At 41.1% G+C, this 20,933-nt stretch overlaps 1 long non-coding RNA gene across 1 annotated transcript in view; it reads left to right on the top strand.

The window, feature by feature from the left end:
• LOC111812273 overlaps positions 1–20,933 on the top strand; it is a 128,567-nt gene that overhangs the window by 81,895 nt on the left and 25,739 nt on the right. Inside the window, exon 2 of the long non-coding RNA XR_002817823.1 lies at positions 19,895–20,026. This is a non-coding gene — a long non-coding RNA (uncharacterized LOC111812273). The remainder of the gene's footprint in view (positions 1–19,894; positions 20,027–20,933) is intronic.

The following is a 20,933-nucleotide window of genomic DNA, read 5'->3' as shown; positions in this document are numbered from 1 at the left end:
TGGCCACACACACACACACACACACACACACACACACACACACACACACTAAATAAATGTTTAAAAAAAGATAGGTAGATATGAAGAAAGATAGATAAAAGATAGATGGGCAGATATAAAGATAGATGGATAAAAAGATAAAAACCTAGAAGGACGGATGGGTGGATAGAAAGATAGATAAGTAGACAGACAGACAGACATATGTTGATAAAAAGAAACAAGAGACAGAAAGGTCCAGCCTCCCTCTTTTATAGCAAGCCACTCTCATGGGACCTAACCCACTCTGAGAGACCAACATTCACCCTTGCAGAAGGACAGTAATAATGAAATCACCTTCCACTGTGTCCCACCTATCAAAGGTCCCACCACCTTCCAGCGGCAGCACACAGGGGACGGCAATTCCAGATTGGGATCCTGTCTAATGGCGAGGCTCAGAACTAGTGGTGAGGGGCCGTGGGTCTCATTAATGCTAGAGCTTCCCTTGGGTTAGTACCTCCATAATGAGTAGATCTCAGTTGACGCCCACTTTTGCAAGCAGTTCTTTTTAATGTCTTCTAACTGTGGCAAGGACTTAGGCAGAAAATACACACTAACCCTCTAAGGACATGAACCTGCATGTATTCTGTGCTTTTTCTTCAGTATTCCACTACTAGATGTGGTGTCAGGAAAATTCGTCCTAGAGATTCTTTCATTTGTAACCACAGCTGGGGTTTTTGTCATGCTGCTGGCTGGGCAAAAGATCTAAAGGCACGAGCTGGTTGTGGATTTCGGCCCTTGTTCTTGGTGCCATCCCTGAGAAAGAGACACACAGTGTGCTGCAACCAAGACACCCTAGATAGTTCCAGTTGTTGAAGTTGTTGTTTTAAAACTCCATTCTGCTATTCGAGTGTTTTTTCCTCCAGACACTGTTTTTTTTTTTTTTTTTTTTTAAAGCATTCTTCCCCCACTGGCACCCTGTATAAGTTAGGTGCTGATAAGCTGTTAACTTCTGCCTTTCTATTACTTTCTGTGCCTGTCATCTCTTAGGTACTGCGTTAACTTCTGGAATTCACAGGTGAGTAAGAAATGTTCTCTGTCCTCAAGGAGCTTATAGGCTCGAGGGTGCAGGTGGGAAGAGACAAAACTGGGTCTTTGCACAGCCAGGTAAGACTATGGGAGCTTGGTTCCTCCTTTCTTGGTAGGTTCTAGAATCCAAGGACTTTGGGAGAGGTATGTATTCTGCTGCCTCTTACAGAAGGAGGTAAACTTAAACTTCCCTAGAAAGCTGTTCCCTAGTGTGGAGGTGATAGCAGTTTTAAAGGTTATGGCCTGGGGAAGTAACTACAGTTTTTCAGTATTGGTGTTATAAGGGGGAAGGCTCAAGTGGTGGATGATGGGGCTACAGAAGAAAGAATCAAGGTCAGATCCTGAAGCAGGGATCGTATATATAGTTGGCCATTGCATGCATGACAGTGGAATGCTCTTCCAGTGATGTGGAGGACGATGGAATTGGGGAGTGGGAAGATATTTGCATGAAGGGATGGGTAGGTGGTTATTGCTGAATGGGATAAGGGCAGGGGCTTTGGGGGCAGTAGGGAGGAGAGGGATGTGAAGAGTATTTGGGTAGAAATTGGCAAGACTTTGTGATGTGGGAGCAGGGGACATTAGCAGGTGAGGGGTGGGGCTCTCAGTTTGCTGGCTGAAATTGTTTGTAGCTGTCATCAGCAGGGAGAAAGAGGAGGTAGAGAATGGGGCTGCCAGTTGCAAATTTATGACATTAACCCTTTTCTCAGATAATTCTTCAGTCTTTCAGCTTCATTCAGGAAGCACAATTAAGCTTGTGTTTAATTTTTTTTTAAAAAAATCATTTATTTATTTATTTATTTATTTATTTATTTATTTATTTGTACAGAGTCTCTCTATGCAGCTTGGTTTCAGTGGCAGGCATGGCAGTTTTGGGCCGGCACCGCATGCGGTGTGGCACGTGGTACGGGAGATCAAACCCAGGTTCTTGCACTTGCCAGGCAGGCGCTTAGACTGCCAAGCTATCTACCCAGCCCGCATGTTGTGCTTATGCCGTACAACAGCAGAAGTGGAGCTTCAAGCCTGACAGTTGTGGTTTCAAAAATTCAGGAGCGCAGAAATGACTGGGAGTATGGAGAGGGTCTTTCTGACTAAGATGTGAATTGGGGAGGATCAGAGCTGTGGTTTCCTTTCCCCTGCAGGTTCTGGAGGCCTCCTTTTCTTCCACAGTGAGCCATCCCAGGCAGTAGCTCGGGCGGCTGGGTGGGGAAGGGCAAGAGTCCTGCTGTGGGCCAGCAACCCGGCCGTCTGCGTGGCCCATGACGGCTTCCACCACCTCTGCAGTGTCACCTCCTACCTCTTCCCCTTTGCTCTGCCTCACCATCCTGTTGTCAATACTGTTCAAATACACCCAGGCAAACAGGTTCCTATTTTAGGCCGTGCGCCTGTCAACGGCTGTCTTTCCTTCTATTCTGTTCAAATACCACCCGAAGGCACAACCTCTGTGATACCTGATTTAATATAGCATGTCTTCCCTCAAGCTCATTCTCTGTGTCCCTGTCCCATGTTCTCATTTAGCCAGTTTTTGCCTTTGTCACAGAAATGTAGGTTGTATGAGGATTGGAGCTCTGCTTCCTTTGCATGCCCATCGATTGTGTATCTTCTCCTATTTTTAAAATTAGTCTTCTAGCAGATACCCTATAAAGCTGTGCTTTTCTTTAGGAAAAGTTAATATTCCAAAATATAAAATTGTAAGTAAATATAAACTAAGGGGCTAAATTGATATGTTTTATTCTTTATTGTGTGGCTGTTCTATTGAAGAAATCACCTAGAACATTTTGGAGGTAAGGGGATTTACAAAAAGACTGCACACACCTCGACTCCCAGCCCTGCATCCATTAAAACATATAAGTCTGTTGTACCTTTTAAGTTCATGTAGTCTGTCATTGCAGTACGCCCTTATCAGTGCTCATGATTCATTTGAAGTAAATATATATGTGTTGGAAGACAGAAAGTGTGATATTTTTAATTTAGAAGTTTTCAATTAAGCACTAATGACATCGCCAGGTCTGATCTGAAACCTTGCAGTTATATAATATCATATTACTTTTCTCAGTGGAAACAAAATTAAAGCTAAGGTAACCAGAACTCAAAAATCCTAACTATTGAATCAACCTAGGCTCTTGTTGAGCATCTCACTTAGGAAAAAGAGACAAATGATCATGGCATATATATGATTTAAAGTTTTCTGCTCTTTCCTGGGGTACCTTGTTCTGGCCCAGTATCTGTGGCACGGAGCCCTACAGTTCAAGACATAAAAAGATTCAGATTCAAAAACATGACCTTGCTCTACTTGAAAATCTTTTTCATCAAAGAAAGGTTAAGTTATATTCATGACATGGAAACGTGCACTGATTAACGCAAAGCCTAACGATTTCGGTGATTGGTGCAGAAAGGCTTCTTCTGATTGGGCAGGAGACTGAATGGATGGTGTCCGCTGTCCTTGCTACGCCTCGATCAGTCTGATTGTTCTTGTCTCAGTCCTAGCAGAATGCTTGAAGCACAGATGACCTTCTGTAGCAAATCAGAAATTTGGTTTCTCCAAACCTCTCATTTATTCTAGGCGTTTAATAATATGTTCAGGGCATTATTATTATTTTTTTTTGCCCAAAACCATTAAATATAGTGACTGGAGATGGGAGATATGTCTTAATTTCTTTGAGAAATTGCTGGTGTTTTTGCATTGCAAGTAACTGTCATGTGATTTTATACACTTTTATCAGTGTTGAATTTGCTTTTGTTACTTGGCATGCTTCTTGTGTGTGTGTTTGTGTAGAAAGCAAGAAAGGTGGTGTTACTTTTTGAGATTTTATCAATGTGTATTTTTCACTTTGCTTATTTTTTCTGCTATGGAAATGTATTTCCGCATTGTGTATTTTCCACAGGCAGATAGTACTCTCAGTATATCACATACACTCCCATGTTTTCTTTTTTTTAAAGGCATTTTCCCACCTCAGACACTAATTATTAAAACCACATGATTTGCCAGACAAACACGACTCAGTAATGGTATTTGAGCAACAAATCAATGGGCAAATATTGATGCAACACACATGGCGCATGAGCATGACACCATCTGGGGCTCTGTACATGATTCACGCAGGAAGGCAGAGATGTCTTTGCCTTTAAATGGTACAATATCAAATTAGTAGATGATTATGGAGAAAAAGCAGAAAATGTTAACAAAAACTCCTAGGCCAATCTTTCTAGCGTAGTAGAAGCATCATTAATTTGTACACTGTTGGCTGAGTGCCCTGTTGCAACTCAGGAGGTGTGCTGAAGGGGTAGGTGACTCAGCCCTGGCTCTAGAAGAGCTCAGAGAACAGGGCCCATGGTTATCTTGAGGGTATAGTTAGTAAGATGAAATGAGCATCTTTAATAACTTGGGGGTGAGTGATATAATTATGTAGATGATGGGTAAACTGTCTGGAAGATTTCATGTCTAATTGCTTGTGTTAGTCAGCTCCCCATCACTATGACAAAATACTCAAGAAAGCCAACTGAAAGGAGGAAAGGTTTATTTCTGTTTCAGTGGCTTCAGTCACAGCCACCTGGCTCCATTGCTCCCAGCCCCGTGGCACAGCAGAAATATCATGGTGGAATGGTGTGGTCAGTAATCTACTTCGAACTGGACACTGTCTTCTAACAGCCCACTGGGCTATGGACTTGTCAGAGATTAACCTATTTGATGAAATTAGAGTTCTCCTATCCAGCTTCTTCTCCAGTGCTTGTCAGCTGGCAGGCACGTCGTCGTCAACACAATGAGTCTTAGGCGGGCCAGCTTGGATCCTACAGTGTTACTGTTGAAAGCATTCTTTATTGGGACTGACTAGTGGGTTCGCCTGTGTGTCCCTTGACTGTGTTTGCAGGAGTGTGAAGTGGGCAGCACTGGCACGAGAGGAGCATGTTTCATTGGAGAGTTCTATGCGTTTGCAATGCAATTTTTAATTTGTTTTTTCTCGTGTAGGTGATACAGTGTAGTTAGGAAGCACACAGCTGGGGATGGTGACATGTACGTAGGAAGAATATAACTGTTGACACTGGAGTTCATGAGTCTGCTGTTTGACTTTGTACAATGTCAGATGCATAAAATTCAGCAAATAACATATACTCCTTGAATTTGTATTTTATAGAGAACAGACACTGAGAAAATCTAACAAGGCCATATTATGTCACCATGTGCAGGTTCAAACAAGATGGCACAAGTGAAGGAGTTTAAAGTTATGCACGTTCAGCCGGTGTGGTGGCATACACCTGTAATCCCAGCACTTTAGAGGCAGAGACAGGTGCATTGCTGTGAGTTCTTGTCCAGCCTGGGCTACAAAGTGAGTTCAAGGCTAGTGTGAACCACAGAGTGAGACCCTCTCTTAAAAACGAACGAATGAACGAACGAACCAACCAACCAAAAAAAGTTAGGCATATTCTACAGATATTGGTTGTTGTTGGTATCTGTAGTTGTGGCAGAAAATAAGTCTTCATTAAACACCTCTTTCCAACATGGAATTCAGTTTTTTTTTTAAGATAGTAGTGGCTGCCTGTAAAGATCTGTTACTGTTTGTAATAGTGATAGTAGTGTAAGCTGAACATAAAGGTTGTGTTATAGACTTGGAGACAGATCACTATTTAAGGGAAATGGATGGGTTAACTGATAGTCCAGGATGCTGTTTCCCTTGCAAATCAAGCCTGGATTTAACATGGCCAATTTGAAAGAATTTTGAAAAAATAGGTCATGTTCATGCTTTCTTTTTGTTTGGCTGAGTAAAATCCAGATCTGTCAAGAGAGCATTTGTTAGCTGTGCAGTCTCCAGTCATGGATCCATTCGACCCCAGGCCTGACTCTTCTCCAGGCAAGGCTGGCACAGCTTTGTGTCCCATTCCTGGCTATGACCCTGGCTCTTAATATGGAGCTGGGTTATGAACAGATGCACTGTGAATTTTCCTGAAACTCACGGTTCTGCTGTGGTTTTGGCATGATACAAGGCCTTTGGAAGTTCTGGGAAAGTGAAGTAGGGTCTTTGAGGCTTTGAGGCTCTCAGAAGATAGTAGGGAGAAAGGAAAACAAAGAGCATAGGACAACTGCGTGACAAGTGCTGACAGCCAGTTATAGCACAGTGGGGGGCAGCTAGGAAGGCTTCCTGGAGGTGGCTGCAGTCCTTACATTCCACACAAGGTGTGTTTTCCCATGAGTGGGGGTGCAGGAGTGCTTAGCTCCCTTAAATACAGTAGAGGTTCTACTGTGGGAATTAAAAAAAATATGTACCTGACTAAAAAAGTGAGTTTGTTCTTTTAGTTTTACTACACAGGAGCCCTTCTGAAGTAAGGGTGTGATGAATGGTCTTTTGTGTGGCCTCCTTCCCGGTCTCCCTCCATCACCCTCGTGCGTCTTCACCTTTCTGTGTGGCATGGGTCCCTTTGAGGTCATGGGACTTCAGAGCCACTTGTCTCATTGAAAGGAATGCTGTCAGACTTTGTGATGATAATTTCACAGATACGTTCTGTTGAAAAACAAATGCAGGAAAAGCCTTCACTGTGAATACATATATCATCTAAGAGAACTTCCAGATAAAAGGAAAATGAGTTTCCTACAACTCTTAGAAATTTCAAAAGGTTTTTTTTTTTTCATTCTTTCAAAGCATGATGTTGTTGTAAATAAAATCTGCTCCATCTTAGAAATTGATACTTCCTTGGGTCAACCTCATGTGTCACCATGCTTCTGTCATCAAAGAATGACCTTTCATTTGTCAAAAAATAATTTTTATCCAAAATTGAAACTGCATTTCACCATGTATCTTTTATTTTTCTATTTTGACCTACTAGTGGGTTATGCTCATCATGTTAGTTGCTTTTCCTGTTGCTGAGAAAAAATCCCCAACACCCTCAAGTTAAGGAAGGCCAGGTTTATTCGGCTCATATCTGTAGAGGTTTCAGTCCATGCTTGACTGGCTCTAAGGCAGGGTGGATGGCAGACAGACATCACAGAGAGTCCAAGGTGGGCAGAAGGCATCAAGGCAAGCAAGCAAGGGAACTTGGCATTTGTTTTTTAATCCCTTTTGTGCTCTCTGTAGGCTACCAGGATTAGGGCAGTGATCACTGTATCAGACAAATCAAGTGGACCGAAATAGTGATCACTCACCCTTGATCCCAGCACCCTTCATCCTAGCACCGCACCATGAATCAAGCACACACTCTACATTCACACACTTCTGAAAAGCCCCAACTCTGACCACATGAGGCTTTGGAAGAACATCTAGAAAGAAGCCTTTATGGCCACATAGTTGGTTGTCTTTTCCTTCATAGACTATATAAAGTAAACAACAACCACAACAAAAACTAAAGCCTCTCCTGTGCTAGTTGGTTTTCTCCCAAAATTCAAAATTCAATAATCATTGTCTCTTGAAATTCTGTCATCTTGATATTGTACAATAGTTTGCATGTTTTCCATATTACAGGCCAATAATGAATTGCTATCTTACTGTTTTTCTGGTATTTAAAGTGAGGTGGGAAATTGATTTATTATCAAATTCAAGCAAAATATCAGTTGAAGAAAGCTTTGAATTCCCCAGGATAAATTTTCATTCCTGGAGGCAGTGACTTATCAAATAGTAGCTAATGCTATGTGTATAGCTATCCCACCAAAGTAGTTTATTTCCCCAGCAGGATCTACACCATTGATTTTTGTAGAGTACTCATAACAGTCTATTAACATTCCATTATGTTGAGCATAGAACTAATAGGACAACATGTATGAGGTCAGAGATCAGAAGTAGACTCCGAAGTGAACTGTTCAAAAAGAATGAAATGTAAAACAAAGATGCAGGGCCCATTTCTGAGGGTGTTGGTCCTTGAGCCTGTGGGAAAAGAGGTCTTTAAGGGATGTAAAGGGCAAAGTGGTGCCCTCAGGTAACTTGTTTGGTTTGATATTATAGTGAATTTAATCGACAGCAAATTTAATTAACTCTTTAGCAAAATTTAGAACTTGAATATGTACACACTTTGTAAGCTTCCCCTAACTTACATTATCATTTAGTATTTATGTTAGTTAATTGCATGAGGAATTAAGGGAAAGTTTTGGAATGTTCAGCTTGTTTCCTGCTTTTGTATTGGGATGAGACACTGCGGGCAGAAGTGGGAGTTGATGCATGATAGATGGTCATCCTGCAATTAAGATTCAGAAGGCTGGTGAGGTAGATCAGCAGATTAAGTTCCTGATTAGGCAAAAGCAGGGACCATGGTTTGAGCCCCAATACCACATGCCACACTGTCCCACCCTGGGGTGTACCGAGCCAGCCTCTATGACCCGGCGCACACCTGTAATCCCAGTAGTGGGGACGTTGAAACAGGAGCGTCAGGGTCCAAGCTGCATAGTGAGACCCTGTACCAAATATTTTTAGAGTCTGGCACTCTTTTTTTTTTTTTTTCAGAATTGGGGGTTAAACTCGGGTCCTTGTACTTGCCAGGCAAGCACTTATTCTACTGAGCCATCTCCCTGGCCCCTGTACCAAATATATTTAAAAAATAAAAAAATAAAAAAAGATTTGGGTCTCACTGAGAACCTGAGATGCAAAGGAATCTTAATCTGAGGATCACACCAGAGAACCATTTCCATTGCCTTTGCTTGATGGGGAGCCCCTCATAGGCCTTTAGCTGGCTCTGGACAGTTGAATAGTAAGATTCTTATGTGCAAAGAAATTTGATATTGAATGTGAGGATTTAGTTATATTAAAATTAATAGTCTTGGGGCTGGTGAGATGGCTCAGTGGTCTAAAGCACCTACTTAGAACAAGCTTAGCAAAGCACAGGGACCACGGTTCAATCCCCCAGCACCACATGCCAGCCAACCCTGCCCCCTGGTGGGCTGAGCTGGCCACACACACACACACACACACACACATAAATAAATAAAATAAAAAAAAAATTAACAGTCTTTGTCAAGGTTTATCATGTGCCACATATTGTGCTATAGGCATTGAGAAGTGTGTCTTAAGTAGAAGAGTACCCTCCTTCTAGTGATAGATTTAGAGAAGCTGTATCTAGAAGCTTCTAGAACCTATAGCAAGCTTCAACACAACCCTGTGAACCTTGTAAAATAAATTTAAAGTAAATATGGCTCAATGACTCTTTCAGAATTTAGTTAGGCATTGTTTTGGTGGAAATGGAAGAAGAATATCTACTTAAGAACATAGTAAGGAAGGAAAAGTCAGACAAGTTGCCAGGAGGAAATGGTGTTCGGAAAATGGAAAGGATGGTTTACAGAAGGAGAGGGTGGCTCAGGTATATCACCTGCTGCCTCTGAGGAGCAGAGTGGAGATGAACTCGTCATACTGAGTAGCACTGATGGGGAGATAATTAGTGACTTGCAGGAGCATTGCTGCTGGAAGTGGTGTGGGGGAATGCCTGCTTACTGCATGTTGATGAGGGAAGTTAGCAAAAACAGAAGTCCAAAAGAAGACTTTTTTGTTTTAAAAGGAAATGGTTATGTTTGAAAGATAAAGGATTATGAAATATGGTACTAATTTTATCAATTTGTAATTGTTCGATCTTGCAAAAGTTAATCACTCTGGGCCTCAATTTTCTTGTCTATAAAACAAGGAATGATATTAATAGCAATTATTTCTGGGAATCAGATGAGTTAATGCCATTATGCTAAGTAGGTTCTTATACGATCAATACCTCCAGAGCAATACAGTGAAGGTATGTGGTGATTTAGGACAGAGTGGCTGTTTCCAGCTTACAAAATTAACATATTTCTTTTTCTTCTAATGAAAAAACATGTAGCATAAAACTTGCCATCTTAATGGAGTATATAATTTGGTAGTGTTAAGTACATTAGCATTGCTGTTCACCCAATCTCCAGATCTGAATATCTTGCAAAACTGATTTTCTGTAACCCTGGATAACAATCAGCATTGGCTGTTGGCAACCATCATCCTCCTTTAGGAGTTTCTAATTCATATGAACAGAAGGAACACAAGAGATTTGTGCTTTTGTGATGGGCTTATTTCATGTTACATAATGTTCTCAAGTTTAAATCATGTTGCAGCATATGCTTCATAAGATTATGTCATGCTTTGTTTAGACATTCAAATGAGGTTGGACAGGTAGGGTGCATCCTCAGATTGGTTACTATGGCTTTGGGGGAAGAGTTTCTAGAAACCTGTTTCTCTTTGTCAAGCCAGCAATGAGTTTGTTTGTGTTCTGTGTCACAGTCATGGCTGGTAAGGGCTGGTTTGGGACTCAACCTTGCAGAGGCAGTAGAGTGGCTTTTAGAAGAGATCTACAGGTGGAAAAGCATTTTGACTTTGCAATACAGAAGTACAATTCATGAGAGAGCTGTGCTTCTGGTGTTATTTTCTGACAGAGAAGAGAGGACTTCTCCAGACTGCTTTTAAACTTAAATTGCTGGAGGACCTCAGGTGTCTCCCATTGTGTTGGTCTGTGAAATGGTTTTTCTTTACTGTGCCACTTGTTTTTTCTTGTGGCAAAGAGCAATGTCAGTGAAGAACTGTGAAGCTTCTATAAAAGTTAGGAGTGACTCATAGAAGTCCTGGTATAAATTGATGGGTAAGCCCATCACTATCTCCTCTATGGTCTCCCGACTTTGTCTTATTTAATTCTTCCTTCTTTCCCAACAAGGAATGGTATTAGAAGAAGAGAAATAATTGTCTCTGGTTGTATTTACTCAGTCTTAAAAAATATACCTATGTCTACATCAACCAGGAAGAAGGTATATATTCACCCTGCCAACCTCCAGAGAGGGAGGTTCTTTATCAGATCTAGGACAGACTCTATTAGCTTGATCCAGCAGTGTTCCAGAAATTTCTTTATTGACCAAAGAGTGTGGTGCCACTGGAAAGTATTAGAAGGTCCAAATTGAGTCTTCAACTTTTAAAGAATTTGCAAGGAAATAACTTTCAATTTCTCTTAAGTGGCTTGATACTAAACAAGTTCTTGCAAAATCAGGTATAAAGTAGATTGAGACTATCATTTCAGGGTAAAAAGAAGAAGAGAAGGTAAAAAAGAGAAAAAATTAAATAAACTACCTTTTCTAAGGCTTATCTAGTGACCATAGCATCCCCACCCCCAGTTTTATGGCCTTTCTCCCTCATTCAGAGTTTTTGAGAGAAGGTACCCTGGTCTTTTTTTGGATATTTCATACCTTGAGTCTTACCCCAACTGCCTGAACTTTTATTTTACTGAGTTCCTGTTTCTTTTTCTTTTTTCACCCTGTGGTATAGATTAGATGCATAGAAAGTTATGAACTGCTAAGTCGTCTAAAGGATTTTCTTAGTGTTATTGCTTTGATACCTCAGAAACCCACTGAGAGCCTGTCTCCCATTTTCTGGAGAAAACTTGGTTCCTCTGAGCTGAAGGTAAATTGCTTTGGGTCAGTTTACCTTAGGGAAGCTGACCTGGACACTGAACACAGCAGCACGACCTTTAAGATGAAGCTTTTGGCTTCTCAGTTGAAATGGTTACTTGTCATTTGGACATGCAATAAGAGCTAGGCCTTATGCCAACTCATCTTCCAGTTCTGATTGGATGTCATCCCACCCCAAAAGCAAGTGTTTCCTGAATTTTTAAATGTTGGTCCAAAACCTAAGTAGAAGTGACTTAAGAATAATAACTTGTGGACAACAACTGGTCCGAGGAGATGAAGCCCAGACTGAGAATCATTAGACTAGGATTCTTTTCCCCCTTGTTCAAATATATATGTGTGCTCTGGGATGAACAGAGCTACACTTTACCTAAATGTAAATATCTTTGGTGGATGAGGCTTTCAAAAGATTGTGCCTGGCTTTACTTGGAGGATTTTAGTTCTTGTTTCTGATCTTTTATGGACAGACATGAGAAACAAGTAGAAAAAATCCCAGAGCAAGTTGGAAGAAGATGGTCAACAAGGATACAGGTGCAAGAAAGGTAGAGGAAAGGATGATTTGTTCCAGTGGGATTTGTAGGTATCAGGGGCACAGGAGAGAGAAAGAGGGAGAGAGAGAGAGAGAGAGAGAGAGAGAGAGAGAGAGAGAAGAATTCTAGGCAAGACAAGGAAACAGAACTTTACTGTCTCCTTTTTGAGTGCATATGTGTTGGCTTTTTCCAACTGGTAGTGCAGATTATTTAAAAAATAAATAAATTTTAAGCTACTAGACACCAGATTTCAACATTGTCTACTTCAAAATAAACTGTAATTCTTCATTTTATTTTATTTTTTCCATAATTTTATTGAGAAATAAATAGCAATGAGACAGTTTCAAATCAAATTGGTAGGACAGTTCCAATAATTAAAACATTGCATACTGCCTTCTTAGTGGTTATTTGTTGTATAAGATGCAGACATGGTATCCTATTTACAAACACTATTAGATCAAATCCCTCTATTCCTTGAATTAAGAGAATGTAGCTATGTATATATCCTAACAATTTTGAATACACAGATACAAAATGGTTATTCATTTATATCCCCCTTTTTTGTTTAGTTCCATAATTTAAATATTATAGGTGTGTGAACTCAGCAAAATATTCCAAAATATTCTAGTAGTCCATAATAGTATTGAGTCTTCCACTTGACTGGCAATGTCAGAAGTTGTGGACCTGAGTCTCCTACAGCTCAACATAACAACATGGCTTTATTTCTTGTACTACATTTTTATACTTTTCTGCTGGATGGTGAACACCAAGATAAAGCAAGACCTATGTAACAAGAATTGCATCTTTTGGATCTGAGAAGGTCAGTCAAATCCCCTCAGGATGTATCCTGAGACCCTGTACCACACTTTGTAGATCCTTGGTCAGTATCAGCCATGTGGATGAGTCACGGCCATTGCTTGGCCAATGTGCTGTCTGTGAAAGCCTGAGAGAATGTTTTCTCTCCATGTGACTGTCCTTAGGCATACTCTACATCATCGATCACTTTCCTCTTTGGCCCCATAATCTCCTTGATCAGAAAATTTGGGATACAACTGAGTTACATGTTGTTACAGTTCAAGTTCTCATATGTCCTGAGTCTTAATTGACCTTGGAAGGCTAGGGCCAAAATGTTGACTTTCCTTGCAGCCCTCCTTTTTCTCTAATTTTTGGTCTGCAAACTTAGGTTGTTAACCCACCAGAAGAGAAGCTTATTGTTAATACCATATAATCTAGGCTGTTGAGCTTAACCTCACTATCTGTCTGAATATCAAACATCTTAGGCATAACATGGAACACGTATTTTTCATCAAGTATTGATATGTTAAACTTTAAGTCCCTATAGAATATGATGGAAAAATTTTAAAAATTAAAATATATTTTAAAAAATAGGAATACAGAATTATATATGTTTATACATGTCCAGAAATCTAACCATATACAGTCAGTTGCTGCCATGTTAGTTCTGTGTTAGTGTCCTCTGCACTTGTTATGGGTGGGCATGGGTTCTGAGATTGCATTTTGCTCCTTCTTGTTCTCATTTTGTGTAGCACTGTCTTCTGACCTTTGTTGTAGAGCTTTGGTGTAGTTATAACCTTGGCACCTACTGAAGTTCAGGTGCAAAACTACAAAGTTTGGATTTATCCAGCTGTGCCTGGCTTGGGTCTGGCTGCTGTACTCAGCTCCTTCCTGCTGCTGCCCTTGGGGGTGAACCTGTTGTGCCCCTCTGGCAAGATGTTCTGCTCCTGGACTAGCTGGGTGGTTCTGTCCCCTACACTCTCTGCAGGGATTGCAGCTGAAGGGTTTCACCCCAGGCCTATATGCCAGGCCTGAGCTGAGTCTGAAGGGGGCAAGATGGATTAGTGGGGAAAGGAATCTTTCCCACACACTCACCAGGCCTAGGTTAGGTCTGGATGTGGGGGTCCGGAAAACATGGCAGAAGTTCTCACTTGTCAGGTGGGGAGGAGGGAGGGCTGCTGAGTAGGGTGGGTTCCAAGGGCACGGAAGAGGGTCTCACTCACACTGTGCCTGAGTTTGGACCAGGATAGCTGGAAGCTGTCTCACACACTCACTGCATCTGGGCTAGGGCAGGATCTGGGGGTCCTGAGAATGCCACAGAAGTTCTCACTCACTGGGCAGGAGTTGGGGGTGGACTGCGGAGTGGCAGGGGGATCCCAAAGGGGTAGAAGGGGGTCTCACTCATGTTGCACCTGGGCTTGGACCGGATAGGTCCTGCTGGCTCAGGGTAGCTGGAAGCTTTCCTACCCACTCACCAGGCCTGGGCTAAGGCTGGATCTGGTGGTCCCAAGAATGTGACAGAAGTTCTCACTCCCTCAGTGGGAGTCAGGGGGGACCATGGAGTGGTGGTGGTGGTGGTCCCAAGGGGGTTGAAGGAAGGTCTCACCCACGCTGAGCCTGCCCTTGGACCTGACAGGTCTGGCCGGCGAAGGGTAGCAGAAGCTCTCCCACACACTCACCGGGCCTGGGCTAGGGATGGATCTGTAATTCTTCATTTTAACTTTTATTTTAATTTTTTACCTGGACTACAATTCTGTTTGTTCTGGTAAGTTTTCTGTGGTGGTACTGCTCTGTCTCCTCAGCCCCCCTAGTGCCCATGGTGGTCTGGTCCACTGGTAGAAAACTTTCCTCCCTAAATAGGGTGAGTCCTCCACTCCCAACTGTTTACATGTTCTGCTGTCTCTCCTCCTTCTCCTTCTCCTTCTTCTCCTCCTTCTCCTTCTCCTTCTTCTCCTCCTTCACTTCCTCTTCCTTATTCTCTTTCTCCTCCTCCTTTTCATTCTTCTTCTTTTTCCGTTTCCTTTCCCTGTTCCTCTTCCCGCTCCTCCTTCTCCATCTGCTCTTTTTCCTCTTCTTCTTCCTCCTCCTCCTCCTCTTCCTTCTCCTCTATCTTGTTCTGCTTTTTTTTTGAGGCAAGGTTTCAATATACAGTCCAGGCTAGCCTTGAATTCACTTGGTAGCCCAGGCTGGCCTTGTGTTCACATGATTCTGCTCAAGGAGTGTTGGCCATTCTATGCACAGGGGCTTATTAGCCATTTTATCAAGGTGATTCAGTATAGCAAGCAATAGTGGCAACCCTAGAAGAAATTGTTTGGAGGCAGTTGGGCCTATTAGTGACCCTGAAATTCCAGAGTATTTGCTTTAGTGAGCCCCATTTTTCATATTTGATCACATTTTGTGTAGTAAGAAGTTTTCATTAAATAGTAAAGCAAGAAAGGACCAACATGAATCTTTTTTTTTTTTTTTTTTTTTTTTCTTCATGAATTGGTATATGAATGGTTTGGTGCAGTGGTAGGAACATAGGTGGTTAAAACTCCAGAGGCAGTGGTTCTCTCTAGCAAGAAAGGCCTGACCCAGTGACTTGCTAAGATGAATGATTTGGCAACAGGCAGTTGTCTGACAGTGTCACTAAATTAGTAGATTGGTCATCCATTTTTGTGTTCAGGTTAATGGTTTACTTAGTCGGCATTCATTTGGGGCTGTTATTCCATTTGTTAATTCTGAAAGTTATTGGACATTTGTTTAATACAAATAAATATATTTGGAGACAGTCAGCATTTAACTGTCCACATTAGTAGAAATAAGATACTTGCTGTAAAATAACATTTCAAGACATGATAGACTGTGATAAGGACAAAATGTCTTTTGGAAGGAAAATTTCAAATTAATGAATCAATTTCCTACATTTATTACTCCATTTTGGCAGCATATTTGTGTATCTCTGGATATAAATGAGGTAAAGTTATAATTAAAGCATTTATGTGCAACAGAGCTGTGGGACATACACAATTGCAGTTTGCCAATTGATAATAAAATAAGAATATCTGGAGATAATTTTCATGAAAATCATTTCGACTTTGCTAGTCCTATACAAAAAAGACCAGTAGAGGCATTTTTAAAAGTAAACACATTAAGATTATTTAATCAATTATTATGCTAGGAGAGGATAGTGAAACTGTTTCTAATAGTGTTTCTGTCCTTCCATCACTTACGGTTTTGTTTTCTAAGACTACATTTACCATCAGAAGCTTTTCAATTTCATCACAAAAGTGTCTGCACAACCACAGCGTAATTGAACTCACACTTTGACATTGGCCTGAATAACCTGAAGCGCCCGAGTTTTCAGTAACAGTTGTGAAGTTTATTGAAACATGCTAGGACTAATATACCTTTCAAGAGGAGAGGCGACTTAAAAGGGTTATTAGAATTATTACAAAGTGATTTTTCTTCTTTGACTTTTTTTCCAGAGGGGGTGGAAACTTAGCTTCGTGCTATTTCATCTAGTACTTTCTAGCTCCCAGCTGGCCAGGTTCTTTGTGCCATGTAAGCCTCAAGTTGTAAGTCAACAAATGGACAACAGCAAATATTCGGCCATGTTACTGGTGTCGAGCCCGGCACACTGGGCGAATTACAGGAACGCGCTGACTGTGTCAACAAGTCTGAATGTGCTGAGGGAGGGCAGCAGCTGCCGGTAGAGCCTCAAGCATAGAAGTACCTTCCACATCCCCTGATGAGCTGTTAGGGCCCCAGGCTGGGGAATGGCAGATGCAAGATTTAGGACTCTGGGATAACAAGTTGTCTCTGCACTTTTCAACTCCAAGAGCTTCATGTTACCCAACTGGACAGATATAGATCTTTTTGCTTCCTGGAATAATTTTTGAACCATTCACAACATCAGTGGTGGGCTAAATATAATACACAAAATATACATAATACAAAACCCTCAGAGGTAAGCTATGATCAGTTGCAAAAGGGAATCCTTTCCACTGGTGAACTGTGTTGTGTTGTTGTCGTCTGAGCCTAATGAAACCTAATAGCAATGCCCTTAAGGTAATGAAAAACATTTTGTCTCCCCCCAACTCTTCTATAATACCCGTCCTTTTATGTCTATAAGGTTGCCTCCTCTCCCAACTTTTCCCTTAAAATTTTGGTGCTAGCAATAAAGGTTTATGCTTTGGACAGTTCTTATTTTCAATTGAAATAGAAACTTATTGTCATTATTTGGGACTGAACTTGATATGGGAAACATTTCCCAGATAATCAATAAAACCAGCTTTGCTTCTCTCTACAGATAACAAAGTGGCAGGCAGAAGAGCTTCTGACCTCACTGGTCTGCTAACAGCTGTGGATCAAAGATATTGTTGAACCACTCAAGTCTATAAATCTTCTTTTCTGTGATTCCGTCATGTCATGAGAACATTTCCATGGATAGTTTGTTTATACAGGGAAACAAAACAAAACAAAACAAAACAAAACAAAACAAAACAAAAAAACAAGCCCAAATCTCAAACCACCACTTAGAAAAGCCACAAACTCCGGGGCTGTCGTTGGGTCAGACTCTGAGCTCCCTTTCTGGACGGGTTGTTGTGGTAGGTACGTGCGTGTCTGAAGGGGATACATTTTAAAAGCAAGATGGTTCGAAGGATGTAATTTGGTGACATTTTGCTGATGGTACTGCTTGCTGCACGTGCTTCTTCCTGATTTTACTGTTTCAACAGTAGTCCCCTACTTAGGCAGGCTCCACAGTTTTGTGATGGTTTTGTCACGTGTAGTGACTCAATAAACACATTAGCCTTTCCCTGCTAACTTTCGTACTACTTTTTGGTCTGTGCGTATGAATCATAGTGAGCTGAGGAAATACTATTAAATGAGTTGCCCTTATTTTGGTTTATGCCCTGCCCCAATTTTAAGTTTTCAAATTGAAATCTAGCACTTAACTACTACTTTTAACTCTGTGCCTTTTAATTTTGAATACCAAATATGGCAGAGTTATTCAGGTGGCCCAACTAGACTTTTTCTGACCTTGAATGTGGTTCACTGGTATTACATTTAACAACAACAAAAAAAGGATGTCAGTATTTGCTGTTTTAAGGGAGCGTGCACCCTTGAGATTTCCCGAAGATCATTTCTAAAGTCTGACATGTAGCTGCCTGAGTTCTCCATTTTTAGCTAAAAGGCTTCTTCTCTGTGTTCTTATTTAAGTGTCTCTAGAGTGCAAGGCTGGGATAGGTTGCCATGGGTAAATCTTCGGGCATTTCGTCTCTGACAGACGCCAGCATCTGTGGTATTCATTGCACCGTTCTTTAGGTTAGAAATAACACTCTGCTAACCCTGATGGTAGTCCGGGGAATGTTTACTCAGATCAGTTTCCTTCCATCTGTACAGTTTTAAAGCTGGAGGTGAAACACAACACAAGTATGAGGTAAAAAAAAATCTGTCATGCAAAAAGTAATTCATTTCACTGGTAAGACTGGAGTAGCCCTGGGAACTCAAGTTTATGGTGGAGTGTTCAGTGCTGTGTATTATTTTTGTTAGGAACTTGTTGCAGCTATGTGTTTTAATATGGTCAACACGTATTAGATATATTTATTGGGCCAAAGTGTATTTTTTTTTTTGGTTGGGAGGGGACATAGATTCCAGCTAGGGTATTAGTGAGTTTCCACAGCGCATCCCCCAAATCAAAGGAGACACCTTTGTTTTTTAATATAATGCTTATGTAGTCTGAGTAAGAGAGTCTTATTTTGAAAGTTGAGCAAACCACAATTCCTTTATATATGCAGTCAAAGAGCCATTTAGAATCAATTTTAAAAATCTGGAAGGTGTGGTAGCATTGGGTATTCTTCCACACAGAATATATTTTCAATTGAATTACTCTAAGTGTACTGCACTTACCAGTGAAATGAGTTACTTTTTCTATTTAAAAGAGACATTCACTCTATATACATATGCACAGCTGTCAAAAATACATGCTGTTCTTTACCACACAAATCTGTGTTCTCAGCCTTCTCAGGACCTAACCCTGGGGGCGGCCATTTTGCCAAAAAAGCAGTTAGAGTTTCGCTGCCTCAGCCCGAGCTGGCACATGCTTAGAATGTGTCGTTTCTTTCCCCATTGTGAACATCACTTCCCAAACTTTGAATGACATAAAATTAAAGTCAGAGAGTCAAATATGAAAGGTAACTCTCACAGGTGGAAGAGTCATTAGCATATAGTCATCAATCTCTGAAATCCAGGAGCTGGGAGACCATTGTCCCCTTGTATCCTACTGATACTGAGCTGATAGCACTTTTAATGAAACACACCGGCAGTTGTGAAGGGCAGCTGATAACAATGATGCAAACTCGTCGAAAAAGTTGAGAAAAATCTGCAGGAGGTGTTTTCTGTCATTTGGCCTTGTCCTGTTGGCATTTGCTTGGCAAAGGGGAGGCGTTGTTCTTATCTTTGTAGCTATAGAGATGTTAACTGTGCTTAAAAGTCCTGAGTGTGCATTTCTGGACCTGACAATCTCTAGTGAGACTGGTGGAAGCAGCACAATGGGAGGAAAAGCCATACAAACCTGGAACAATTGGCAAGATTTTGGCAATTAAAATAAACGAAAGCTCTTTGGCTATTGAAAAATCTCTTCTTTCTGTTCAAGGCATCTTCAGTGTATACATAAGCTTAGAAAACAGGGTGACCTCAGCTATTTTTCTTGAGGGTTGATGGTGTGTTTTGATTATTAACCACTTCTCTATAAAGCTAGATGAGCTCTTTTATGTAATTAGCATCTTAAAACATACATTGGTCATGTTTCTGCCCTGGAGAGTTTATGAGAGGAAAGTTGGCCTAACAATAGGACCCTTGCGCTAATTAAAGTCATGCCCAAGTAGGTTAACAGGATATAGATGTTTGGTTTTAATCGAGCTTAGAAAGGGTACTGAGTCCTGAAATGTTCTGTTTGGAAAGCTTTGCTCTATAAAACTTGCCTTTAACACAGCGGATCACCCTTAATTAAAATGATATACTTGCTGGAGTGGTGTCTGTTTGAAAAGAAGCACGACCGGGGTGGCTAGGAATTATTAATTTTAATGTATGAAGACACCTCTGTCTGAGATGGCATCTCTGAGTACCTGTCTCCTCTGCTCTGTTTCAGGTGTGAGGCGTGGCTGAGCAGCGAGGCCTGTGATTTACCGCTCTGGAGGGCACGCCTGAGTGTGATTAAGGGCCATGCGTGCAGGGCCCCAAGATTTACTTCCTTCCTGTTCCAGCGGGGCTACCTGAGGGAGTGAGTAATGGGATAATTTATAACCTGGCAGGCCCTTGGTCAAGAGACCACTCGTCAAAACAGGAAGATAAACCTCAGGTTTCAAGGTGCAGAGTGCAGCTTTTGCGGCTGTCTGCGCATGCTTCTTAATTGCTGGCAGCAGGGCCCTTGTCTTTTCCTACACTCAGCTCTAGAAGCTAGTTGGTCAGTCCTCATTAACTTACGTAGATACTGTTAGGTTGTGTATATTTTTTTCCTCCTTGATATTTTTATGTTGTTGAGGTGGGAAAGCAGCTTAGTGGCCAATTATAGAGCTCTAGGTCTTCTTAGAAGGCCGGAGAATTACCAGGGATTGGGAGTGTAATGACAAATTCAGCACCTTTTTTTTTTTTTTTTTTTAAATTTTAATATAGCTGTTTTAGTTTTGAGTTAAAGACATGAGGAAGGGTAAAGTGGAGAGTTTTATTTGGAGGCTAGAGATAGCTGAGAGGTAGAGCTTGTGCTTCATATCCACAATGTCCTGGAATCTATCTCCATCGCCCCTTCCCAAAGACATAAGACATTCGCTTTTTAAAGTTCTGTGTATTTAGAATGAAAGTGTTTAGCTCACTTTGGAGAAGCCTTTGTCTAGGGATTTATTTTAATTTTCAATTTTAGTTCACTTTGGAGTATTTGCAAGTAAGGCATTTGGTAGTGTTCGAATGGTTGGTCTCATGACAAGTTGTTTTCAATATAGGACTTTGTGCTTTATTTTCTTATTAAAAATGCCAGATGAAGCATTTAGAACAAAAATCACCCTACAGTGAAAGCCTCCCCACTGTCTAATGTGATGGGATCTCTGTGCTTATTATTGTTGGTAAGAATAGCTTCATGAACACTCACAAGTGGTATTTTTATGTGAAAAATATTAACTTTATCTTTCGCTGTG

The sequence above is a fragment of the Octodon degus genome, unplaced genomic scaffold, assembly GCF_000260255.1.
Source record: "Octodon degus isolate 3935 unplaced genomic scaffold, OctDeg1.0 scaffold00119, whole genome shotgun sequence".
In the NCBI taxonomy this organism is placed as follows: Eukaryota; Metazoa; Chordata; class Mammalia; order Rodentia; family Octodontidae; genus Octodon; species Octodon degus.
This window is presented reverse-complemented; position numbering and strand designations above follow the sequence as displayed.